Below are 12,526 nucleotides of genomic sequence, written 5' to 3' on the forward strand. Positions count from 1 at the left end.
CACCAGCAGGTTGTAAGAATGGGCTCCCTTACCTCCAACCCTCTGACTTCTAATACAGGAGCCCCTTAGGGCTGCGTACTGAGTCCCCTCCTTTACTCCCTGTATACCCATGACTATCGCCACCCACAGCTCCAATCTAAATTTGCCAACAACATTACATTGATTGGCCTTATCTCAAACAATAACAAGGTGGCCTACAGGGAAGAAGTCATTTCTCTGACATAGTGGTGTCAAGAAAACAACCTCTCCCTCAATGTCGTAAAAACAAAGGAGCTGGTTGTGGATTACAGGAGGAGTGGAGATGGGATAACCCCTATTGACATCAATGGATTTGGGTTGAGAGGGTATACAACTTCAAGTTCCTCAGCATCCACATCACCAAGGACCTCAAGTGGTTTGTACACACCAGCTATGTGATGAAAAAGGCACAACAGCGCCTCTTTCACCTCAGATGGTTGAGGAAGGTATGGGCCCTCAAATCCTAAGAACTTTCTACAGAGGTACAATTGAGAGCATCCTGACTGGCTGCATCACTGCCTGGTATGGGAACTGTACCTCCCTTAATCGCAGGATTCTGCCGAGAGTGGTGCGGACAGCCTAGCACATCTGTAGTTGTGAACTTCCCATGATTCAGGACATTTACGAGGACAGGTGTGTAAAATGGGCACATAGGAACATTGGGGACCCAGGTCATCCAAACCACAATCTATTCCAGCTGCTACCATCCTGGAAGCAGTACCGCAGCATAAAAGCCAGGACCAACAGGCTCCAGGGCAGCTTCTTCCACCAGGCCATCAGACTGATGAACACACACTGATTTGAATTTACTCTATATTACATTGACTGTTCTATTTACTATAAATTATTAAAAATTACAATGAATATACATGGCACATTTAGATGGAGACATATCATAAAGATTGTTACTTACCATATATGTGGAGGATGTAAGAAATAAAGTCAGTTCAATTCAATTTCTGCTGCATATTCCAGCCAATTTGGGTTGCCATGTAGACCTGAGCCAGTGTGAGTTTCCTTTTCGATTTGTTACGTACCCCGTAACTAGGTCACTTACCAGCAAAGATAGAGAGGTCCGTTGAAGTCTGATGGTACTATTTTTAACAGTATTTATTGATAAAAATGCACAAAAATAATATCAATGCAACCATACAGATAATATACGTCGTCAATACTAAATCTAAAAGCATGGGTATAATAATAACCAATAAGAAATAACTCTATTGTTGTCTAGGGGATAATGTATTGTCCGATGGAAATATAAAAGTCACTCAAGTTCATTCAAGCTGCAGCTTTTGGTGAGAGAGAGATGGATTAAAACTTGCCCATTCCTTTTATGATGTCAATCCTTCGAGAGTCGTTGGGGGCTGATTTCTCCTTTGTTGCTAGCTAAAGCCGTTCTTCTGTGGCAAGGCTCACCAATTCCGAGGCAAATGGAAAAGGATGCACGTGGCTTTCCACCGGCTTTCGCTATTATGCTGTTACAGGATTTCTAGCATTTCTTCTGGTGCGTCTGAGGGGCTGTTCCCACAGACCCTCTTTTATCCCCACTCACGGGGTCTCAGCTGTCAATCAGGGTGGAATGATGCCATCCCCCAACCAGCCCACGTTGCCCGAGGGCATCCACGAAGCACAGTATTCAATACACAATTCCATTTTCAAGAGACAATGGCCGTTTCCCGTAACTTTGTATCGCCGAGGGGCCAAACATTCCAAATGTCTCTCTCTCATTTCCTGGGTCTCCTGACCTGAATTAATAGCGATCTTGCGATTTTCAAAAAGGAGGGGGCACAGGCGTAACAGATTACCTGTGCTATAACAAGGAAACTTTCAATTTGCATTAGAGAGAATATATTGTGTTTTCTTCTGTAAATTTTCAGGTATTTCCTAGTCCAAGGATAAATGGGACAATCCATCTGCATTTCCATGATTAGTCATTCTCTTGAATTCAATCTTGTAATTGTGTCCTCCAGGAAACAGACCCCACCTCTGAATTTGCACTGCTGCTGTTCCGTGGATTGAAAGTGGGCACTAGTGGTTGGTGATCTATAACAAGGGTAAACTCTCTCCCATACAAGTACTGGTCGAAACATTTTACACCCCAAAGCAGACTCAAGGCCACTCTGTTAATCTGTGCGTGATTTGTCTCTGCAGCGGTAAGGGAACGTGATCCAAAGGATATGGGCCATTCACTTTCATCACTCATAACATGTGACATGACTTGCATTTATACCATAAGATGACACATCAAAGGCAAGCTTCACTGGACAATGTGGATCATAATGTGTCAGTACAGTGCCTAATGTCACTGTTTTCATCGACTTTTTGAAAGCCAACTCACACTGCTTTATCCATAGCCACCTCTTCCTGATCTACAGTAATGAGTTCAAAGGGCGGAGCATACTATCCAGGTTTGACAGGAATGTGTTATAGTCATTGATATATCCTAAACCAGACTGCAGCTGTAGCACGTCCTTTAGCCTTAAGGCATCCGCCATCCCTTGAATTTTCTCAGCACACTTGTGTAAATCTTGTGCATCAATGGTGTGACCACAGTAAAAGATGCTTGGTTTAAATAATTCATGTTTCTCACATCAGCCACTTAGTCCATAATCTGCTATTTTTTTAAATACTGCCTGAGGTTTTGGAGATGTTCCTTGTCATCCTTACTGGTAACAATGAAGTCATCCAGGTAACACTGAGTGCCTGGCAAGCCTTGTAGTACCTGGTCCATAGCGTTCTGCCAGAGTGCAGGTGCAGATGCTACTCCAAAAATAAGCCTATTATTGAAAAAAGTCTTTTGTGAGTATTTATGGTGAGAAACAATTTGGACTCTTCTTCCATCTCCATCTGCGCGTAGACCTCAGCTAAGTTGACTTTGCTGAAGTGTTTTCCTCCAGATAGGTTAGCAAAGATATCTATCCTGGGCAGAGGGTTGATAGTAACCTTAAAATACCACAGATCCTGACAGGCTCATTCTTCTCTGCTACCGGGACCACTGGCATTACCTGTGGGCTCCACTTAACCCTGGAAAGAATTCCTTCAGCTTCCATGCGATCTAGCTCACTGGCTACTTTATCACAGATGGTATAAGGAACCAGATGGGCTTTGCAAAACTTGAGTGCAGTATTTTCATTTAACACTATTTTACCCTTGATTTGTTTGAGTTTTCAAATACCATCCTTGAACACTGCTATGGCATCATCCAGTATCTTTCATAATTCACTTTCACATGGCTTCATTGCAGAGGATATGGGATGCAAATGGTGGATGGATCTCCAATAAAGTTGTAGTTTTCTCAGCCACAGTTCTGGTCCTTCTATTTTACCACATTCAGTGTGGCTTGTTGGTTATTGTATTTCACAGTCATTCCCACAGAAGTTATCTTTTCTCCAGTATAAGTTCTTGGTTAGATATCTGCAGGCTTCAGTTTAGTATCTTTGAAATGCCTCTCAAACTCATTTTGTGAAATGACTGAAACACCTGAACCAGTGCTAATTTCATTTTAATTAATTTGCTCTTCACCTCTGGCATAAGCCATAAAGCTGGTCTATTGCTGATTTTCCCACTGTAAATCTCAAGGTTATATAGTCCTATCATCATTATCAGATTTTCTTCATTAATAGCATGCAGATTATTGCATTTTGTAAGCTTTTAGCTTCTTCTCTTCTCTGAGCAGTCCATTTATAACTTTTTAATGATCATTATCACCCAGTACTTACTCCTTATGAACCCGTGAATTCTTTTGTTTACTGCCTACTTTTTCAACTAGACAGTTTGCATTTGCTAGGCTGCACTTTTTTTTAACTCACTGTTCCTCGCTGTGCTGATTTTTTTTTAAACTTGAGTGTTTTGTGGAATTTCAACAGGTCAGTAGCTGTCTTGAGTTTGTTTTAAAAATACCTCAGCGTCAATGTTCAAAATATTAAACTAATTGAAAGGAAGACATGGGAGTCCGAACTGCAGGTTTAGCTTCGAGTTTACTTTAAGCAAGTCATTCATGTATCATGTGGTAGCGTGATGATGTATGCAATTCATGTATTTATACATATAACTTGTAATGAATTATTTAACTAAACAAGAAAGCTTAATCTACCAGTATATATACACAAGATTACTCAAGTATTATGAAAGTATTAAATATACAGAGTCCTGATGAAGGGTCTCAGTCCCAAACTATTTTTTTTCCATAGATGCTACCGAGCCTGATGAGTACTTCCAGTATTTTGTGTGTGTTGCTTGGATTTCCAGCATCTGCAGATTTTCTCTTATTCATCTCCATGCAATCATAGCCAGGAAGTACAAATTCCTTACAGACAGCAGCAGGAACTGAAGTCACTGTCACTGTAAAGCAAGGTGCTAACTGCTATGCTACCATGCTGCCTTGTTCAGAAGACATGAATATTCCTGATCTGGTGTGGCTGAGGTGGACTTCAGGATGGAGAGAAAGGAGCTGGACAAGTTATTTAATTATGTTAATGTAACTTCAGACCTCTTGATCTTGGCATTAGATGTCAAGGAACAAAATATTTCATTTCTTAACATAAATCACCGTAATGAGGTAGTAAAAGTTCAGAAATGCTGGAGTCTCCAATAAATGAAGTGATGGGAAAATAATGTGATTGAGAAGACTTAACATGGATTTATGAGAAAAGAAGTTATGTTTCACTGATATATTGGATTAATTTGAAGATACATTGAGGGCCTCTGTTGGTCAGAGTTGACCATGGATGTTGCATCCTAGCTGACTAGATATGCAAACCTGGGTAGTATGATATGGGTAGCTGGGTAGCTGAGCCTGCTGGGCCTGAACACCTCCCTCTGCAACTGGATCCTAGACTTCCTGACTGGGAGACCTCAGTCAGTGCAAATCGGGAGCAGCATCTCCAACACCATCACACTGAGCACGGGGGCCCCCCAGGGCTGTGTGCTCAGTCCACTGCTGTTCACTCTGCTGACCCACGACTGTGCTGCAACACACAGCTCGAGCCATACCATCAAGTTCGCCGATGACACGACCGTGGTGGGTCTCATTAGCAAGAACGACAAGTCAGCTTACAGAGAGGAGGTGCAGCGGCTAATGGACTGGTGCAGAGCCAAAAACCTGTCTCTTAATGTGAACAAAACAAAAGAGATGGTTGTTGACTCCAGGAGGGCACGGAGTGACCACTCCCCACTGAACATCAACGGCTCCTCGGTAGAGATCGTAAAGAGCACCAAATTTCTTGGTGTTCACCTGACGGAGAATCTCACCTGGTCCCTCAACACCAGCTCCATAGCAAAGAGAGCCCAGCAGCGTCTCTACTTTTTGTGAAGGCTGAGGAAAGTCCATCTCCCACCCCCCATCCTCATCACATTCTACAGGGGTTGTATTGAGAGCATCCTGAGCAGCTGCATCACTGCCGGGTTCAGAAATTGCACCATCTCGGATTGCAAGACCCTGCAGCGGATAGTGAGGTCAGCTGAGATGATCATTGGGGTCTCTCTTCCCGCCATCACGGACATTTACACTACACGCTGCATCCGCAAAGGAAACAGCATTATGAAGGACCCCATGCACCCCTCATACAATCTCTTCTCCCTCCTGCCGTCTGGGAAAAGGCTCTGAAGAATTCGGGATCTCACAACCAGACTATGTAACAGTTTCTTCCCCCAAGCTATCAGATTCCTCAATACCCGAAGCCTGGACTGACACCTTGCCCTATTGTTCTGTTTATTATTTATTGTAATGCCTGCACTGTTTTTGTGCACTTTATGCAGTCCTGTGTAGGTCTGTAGTTCTAGTGTAGCTTTCTCTGTGTTGTTTTTTTTTTATGTAGTTCAGTCTAGTTTTTGTACTGTGTCATGTAACACCATGGTCCTGAAAAACGTTGTCTCATTTTTACTATGTACTGTACCAGCAGTTATGGTTGAAATGACAATAAAAGTGACTTGACTTGACTTGACTTGATATGGAGAGCAAGCTGTTGCCCATGTAGGAAGCTTCTCCCTCTCCATGCATCTGATGAACCCAAAGGAACAGCAGAGACTGATAAAGTTTAGTACCAGCAGTGTTGCAGGAGTTGCCAGTCAACATTGAACTCAATGTCGGACTGCCTTAGGGACTCCAGCTCTGGATTTTTCCCTCGGGGTTTACTCCTGAAGCCTTCCCCATGAGTGAGTGTAGTCACGTGGAGCTCTCAACCATGGCTAACGAGCCCCATCTGCCTGAAGCAACTGGTTTTAAGGTGTCAGTAACCCATCTTTGCTCCTTCTGTAGGTAGAAATTGTTCTGCTGGGCTTAGTACCTAAACCAAACGTGAAGGCTAGGAGTGGGACTTGGTTGTCAGAGGCTATTTGAGGCAATTGGGAGCATTTAATAAGTAGTAGGAGCTTGTCCCTATTTCCACCTTATATAACAACCTTAAGGAATCTAAAGTTACAGTATATAGAATAGATTAGATGAGGGGGCTAGCAGACTTGCAACAAGGAGTGCTGAATGCGTAAGTCTCTCCCTGTGAGTACATAGCCTCTCCAACAGCAAGCCTCATGTAGTGCCTCTTGCTGGTGACACATGGAAATTTAACTCCTTACCGACTCAGGCTTAACTACAGATGATGGCGAGGAGGTCTGGCCCCAGCACACGGAGCATGCTGGCCCACCAGCATGTTGACATGCCCTGGTGCTTGTAAACCAGATCCCCAGCTATGGGTAAATAGCCCCACTGCCTTGTGGGTGGTGTTGGGAGAGACAAAGACTATGGGAGTAAACCCAGACAGCAAACCCCTAAGTCAGCTGGATGTCACTGAACTTACTTCTCGCAGCTCCTGCAGCCAGGCTGGTGCCACACACATTGCTTTGGTCTCCTTTGGACTTTGCCGGTGAGGCCGTGAGGGGTATCTTGACGACTGGGCATCCCAGGATATTCATACCTTCAGCCAGTCTTGTGCCTTGGAGAGGTCACTCCAGTGCCACTATCCATTGTCCTTCGAGACAGGCAGATGTAGTCGTCATCATGAGAAGAAGAAGGGGAAAGCAGTGGTATGATACATTTGGATTTTGAGAAGGCTTTTGTACAGACCTCACATAGAGTTTACTGAACAATAGTGGAATATATGGAAATGGGATATATATTAGTGTGGATATCGAGAGTTAGTCAACAGATAGAAAGCAAGAAGTAGGAGTTAAAGGGACCTTCTAAAATTAGGAGAGTGACTAGTGAGTTATCAGAGGATCATCTTTGGGTTACAACTATTTACAGTCTTTATCAATGCTTTGGTAGAGACCAAATGTAACATTACCATGTGTGCTGATGACACAAAACTAATTCAAAATGTGATTAGTAATGAGAATGAACAGGCGTCAAGAGGACAGGCTAAGTGTATGGAAAACAATGCAGCAGATGAAGCACAATGTGGAAAAATCCACTCGAAATTCTGAGTAATTTTTAAATGCTGTGACATTTGAAAACGTTGATATCCAAAAGCTTCTTGAGTACAGCAAATAATCAGTACACTAGGAAAGCAAGTTTGTCCTTTGAGGTGGAATTGAGTAGGCTAGTTGACTATTTTCTGAAGTTTAAAGTAATGAGAGGTGACTTCACTGAAACATTCAAATTTCTTAGTAGACTCCTCTAGCTGAAGATTTTCGAACCAAGGGTCACAATCTCAACATTAGGCTATTTAGGACTGCAGTAAGGAAAAATTTCTTAACTCTGAAGTTACTGAACTTTTGGAATTCTCTTTAAGAAGGCTATAAAGGTTTACTCAGTCAATTAAGTGCTTTCCTGGCGTATGTGACAAATAGGTTCAGGAGCATGAAAATTTGTACAGCCAGATTTGGGAACAGCTTCTTTCCAACTGTGATAAGACTGCTGAACAGATCCTGACCCGGATCTGGGCCGTACCTTCCAAATATCTGGACCTGACTTGCACTACCTTACTTTCACTTTTCTGTTTTCTAATTATGATTTATAATTTAAATTTTTATTATATTTACTTTGATTTGTACTTCAGGGAGCACAAAGCGAAGAAACAAATATCACTGTGATGATTGTACGCTCTAGTATCAACTGTTTTGTGACAATAAAGTAAAGTAAACTCTTCTTGGGCTTCCAGCTAGGTACAGGTATAGATTTTAAACTGACATTTCGATGACAAACTCAGTCATCTTCATTAGGGATGATACTTGGGCATGTCTAGTCCAGTGGTATTTATACCCCCATTGTCTGTCCCTCCTGATCCAATAAGTCCTCATCCAATAAGATTTCAGCTGTCCCATCTTGTTTACAATTGAATTCTAGTTCTTATTTAGAGCGTATCCTTTGTCTTTGTTAAAATTGTTTTCCCCTAGTTTTATTTCAATGGCTTCCTTCCCCAGGTGCTCTCAAAAGCCATTGGTATGGCACACTAATTTTTTTCCATCAAAGTCAATCCTATGGCCATTGCGAATGCAATGTTCTACTACTGCTGATTTCAGTTGCACCTCCTGTCCTCCTTGTTGTGGATTTCCACCGCGCATTCCATTTGGCCAATATACACTGCTCTGCATTCACAGAGAATCCTGAAAAATGCCAGCTATCTTGAGTCCAAGGTCATCTTTGACCTGTGTGTAATAGGGTAATTACACACAGTTCCTACAGAAATGCTACAAGACTAAAATGCTGAAAGGCCCAATGGAAAAACCAGGAAACCTAACAATGAGGAGGAACCCGTCACTACCACCTGCTTTCCCTATATTTCCATGGTTTCTGGAAGGATTACCAACATCCTGAAGAAATACCAGATTAATACCATCCACAAACCCGTAAGAAACTCAAATCCCAGTTTATGTGGATCAAAGATTATCTGCGATTCAGGACAGCTGGCATTTACAGGAGAAATCAGTGGAAATACTGTATTTGCAATGGCCATAGGATTGACTTCGACATAATAAAAACTACTGTGCTGTGCCAATTCGATTGTAAACAAGGTGGAACAGCTGAAACCTGATTGGGTGAGGACTAACCAATCAGGATGAATGGACAATGAGGGTATAAACACCACCGGGCTAGACATGCCCAGGCATCATCCCTGATGAAGATGGCAGAGTTTATCATCGAAATATTGGTTAAAATTGAAACCTGTACCTAGCTGGAAGCCCGAGAAGAGTTTATTCAGAGATCAGTACGTTTTTGGTTAATAAAAAAATGAGGACAGGCAGATAAATGCTGTGACAGGACTACTGTGATCATATAAACAATGATCTTGTTGAGTGATGGTGTAAACATAATGAACTAGATTACTTTTCCTGCTCCTATGTTTTTATGTAATTTTCTTGAAGCATTTTCTCCTGAGCAGATTACAGCCATAAGAGGGCAGTATTGCAGTCGTAATTTCCTTCAATCCTACTTTTTATTTTATTAACATTAATGCATCAAATATATTGAAAAAGTGTTTTTCTAAAATTTGACTGAACTTATTCTGGAAATAGCTTACAAATGTACAAATTTATGAATAACAAAAGAGGGGTAGTCACATGACTGAGTGTGCAATATAAATCTCCAAACAGTTTGAGAGGAACCAAAGAGCTAATTTTACACACATTTTTTATAACTGCAGTAATAGTGATAAATATCAATTACATTAATATATTTACAGGAATATTTGTTAAAAATATAAAGGGTACAGAGGTCCTATATTGCATTCAGAAGAATTCTTTGTAGCCTTTAAGTGGTAAAATCAACAATGTGGGAGTGGACAAGTTCAGTAGTGGACGGCAGTGAAGTAGGGGAGCTGTAATCTTGGATTTAGTTTTAGGAAATAAAATTAGGCATGTAGAGAAAATACTACTATACAAGTAAGCCCACATATTGTTGGGATAAGGGAGCAAACCAGAGCACCTAAAAGAAATCCATGCAGTGCCAGGGAAAGCATGGAATCTCCACAGACATTCAGGATTGAGCTCAGGCACACTGAACAGTGAAGCAACTGTTTCATGCTCCCCTAAGGGCACATGTCACTTGATTAAACTTTTTGAGGAAGTGACTGAGTTGAAGAGGGTAGCATTGATTGAGGCTATTTACATTGCCATCAAATGTGAGAACTCATTAGATCTGAGGTAATTTGATAAACTGCATAGTAAATTGGCCTGATAATAGAGGATGATGAAAGGCTTTTTTTGTAGTTAGATGCATGTAACCACGGTGTACCACAGGAATCCCTCTGCTACATGCATTCATAATCTGGGTGTGGGGATATTGAGAGGGGGAATAGAATGAAATAAACAAATTATAAAGTGCATACAAAAGGTAGGAAATGAATCCAAATCCTGAATCCAAAATGCCTTTCCCCTTAGCAAAAGCATCTATAACCAGAAGCTGTTTTGATAGACAGTCACTTAAAAACCTTTTTATTGAAGGTGTGATTGAAATCAGGGACACTCTGCCAGATGGCCTGGTGGAAGTATACTACATTCGCTCAGAGCATTTAGGAACTATTTGGATAAGGACTTGGAGCACCATGGTTTAGAAGGGTAAGACCCAAATGCTGGGAAATGGGATTAGGGTCAATAGATTTTTTTTTAATGCTGACAAGAGTGGGGTGAAGGGCCTACTCCTGTGTTGTATGTCTTTGAGACTAATCTTGGGCCAATAATCAGAATTTAGTTGACACAGCACACTTATGGAAAATGACAAAGATAAAATTGGCGTAAAGATTCTAAGTTTTAAACGACTAGAAAGTAATATAGCAAAAGTGGGCTACAAACTGCAACTTAAATCAGTCTCAGAAAGCATTCAATGGAGAGATTCAGAGGATAGCAAACATGTTCCTGTACATGGATATTTTGGAGCTACCAAATCTGAGTAGCAATATACATTTTGTGGCCACTTTATTAGGTATCTCCTGTATTAATAAAGTAGCCACTGAGTGTCCGTGACTTTCTGCTATTGTAGCCCAGCTGCTTCAAAGTTGGATACGTTATACGTTCAGAAATGATCTTCTGGACACCACTGTGGTTACACATAGTTATTTAAGTTACTGTTTCCTTCCTGTCAGCTTGAACCATCTGATCTCCTCTGATCTTTCTCATTAACAAATTTTTACTCACAGAACTGCTGCACACTGGATGGTTTATTTTGTACCATACTCTGTAAACTCTAGACATTCCTGTGTGAAAAATCCCAGGAGATCAGCAGTTTCTAAGATTCTCAAACCACCCCATCTGGCACCAACAAACATTCCACAGTAAAAGTCACATTTCTTCTCCATTCTGATATTTGGTCAGAACAGCGACTATTTGGGGCGCCACGGAAGCATTGCAGTTAGCGTTACCTGTTACAGCTTGGGGCATTCTGGAATTTGAAGTTCATTTCCAGCACTGCCTCTAAAGGGTTTGTACATTCTCCCCATGAGCATGTGGGTTTCCTCTGGATGCTCCAGTTTTCTCCCACAGTCCAAAGACTTACTGGTTAGTAGGTTAATTGGTCATTGTAAGTTGTCCTGAGAATAAGCAAGTGTTAAATAGGTAGGTTGCTGGGTGGTGCACCTCGTTCGAACAGAACGGCCTATTCCGTGCTGTAACTCGAAATAATTAAATAAATAAATAATGTCTGCACGTGTTTGTGCATTGAGTTTCTAGAACATGATTGGGTGATTAGATGCTTGCATTATCAAGCAGGCATACAGGTATACCTATTGAAGTGCCCACAGAACCTGAACACAAAAAAGGGAAAACTTGCATCAGGCACCAGGAGCTCAAACATGCAAATATACTGAACGAGAAGGGTGAAATTAAAGGGCAATTAAGAAAGCAAAGAGCAAGCAGGTCAAAATTGCTCACAAGTAAAATTATAAGAAATCTAAAGATTATCTTTAATTACATAGAAAGCAATTAGGCAATCTACAGATGTTGACCAAGAATATGGTAATTTTATTAACATACATTTTTTGGCTGTTTTTACAGAAGGCTTGATACCAACTTTATTAGAATATAGAACATTACAGCACAGTACAGGTCCCTCTGCCCACAGTGCTGTGCCGTCCAATTAGATCAATCTAATACTTCCCTCCTACATGGAGCTCCATTTTTTTAATCATCTAAGTGTTTGTTAAATGCCCCTGATTTATCTGTCCCTACCACTATCTCTGGTATCATGTTCCATGCACTGTGTGAAAAACTCATCCTCTGACATCCCCTTATATTTTCCCCCAATCACCTTAAAATTATGCTCCCTTGTATTACCAATTTACTGTCACTGTTTCTAGTGAGATTTCACAGGCTTCAGTATCTGATCCCTCATTATCAAATAAATAAATGGTTTGGACGTAAGTATAGAGGGCATGATAAAGAAGTTTACCAATTTTTAAAAAAATGTCCTCAGTAGAGAATAAGAAAGAAATGTTGACATTGCAAAATTATTTCCTGGACTGGTCAGTTGGGCAGAAATGTAGCAAGTGGTTTTAAGTAAGCAAAAGTTCAAAGTAAATGAAGATAGTATTAGAAAGGATACTATGTTAGAAAACATACAACACAATGCAAGCCCTTCGGC

General features: G+C 41.2%; 1 protein-coding gene across 1 annotated transcript in view; it reads left to right on the top strand.

Moving 5' to 3' along the window:
* The window catches only part of dnai1.2 (dynein, axonemal, intermediate chain 1, paralog 2), a 147,865-nt gene that overhangs the window by 84,500 nt on the left and 50,839 nt on the right, over positions 1–12,526 (top strand). The gene's annotated exons all lie outside the window — the stretch shown is intronic.

Source organism: Hemitrygon akajei, chromosome 13, assembly GCF_048418815.1.
Source record: "Hemitrygon akajei chromosome 13, sHemAka1.3, whole genome shotgun sequence".
NCBI classification, from domain to species: Eukaryota; Metazoa; Chordata; class Chondrichthyes; order Myliobatiformes; family Dasyatidae; genus Hemitrygon; species Hemitrygon akajei.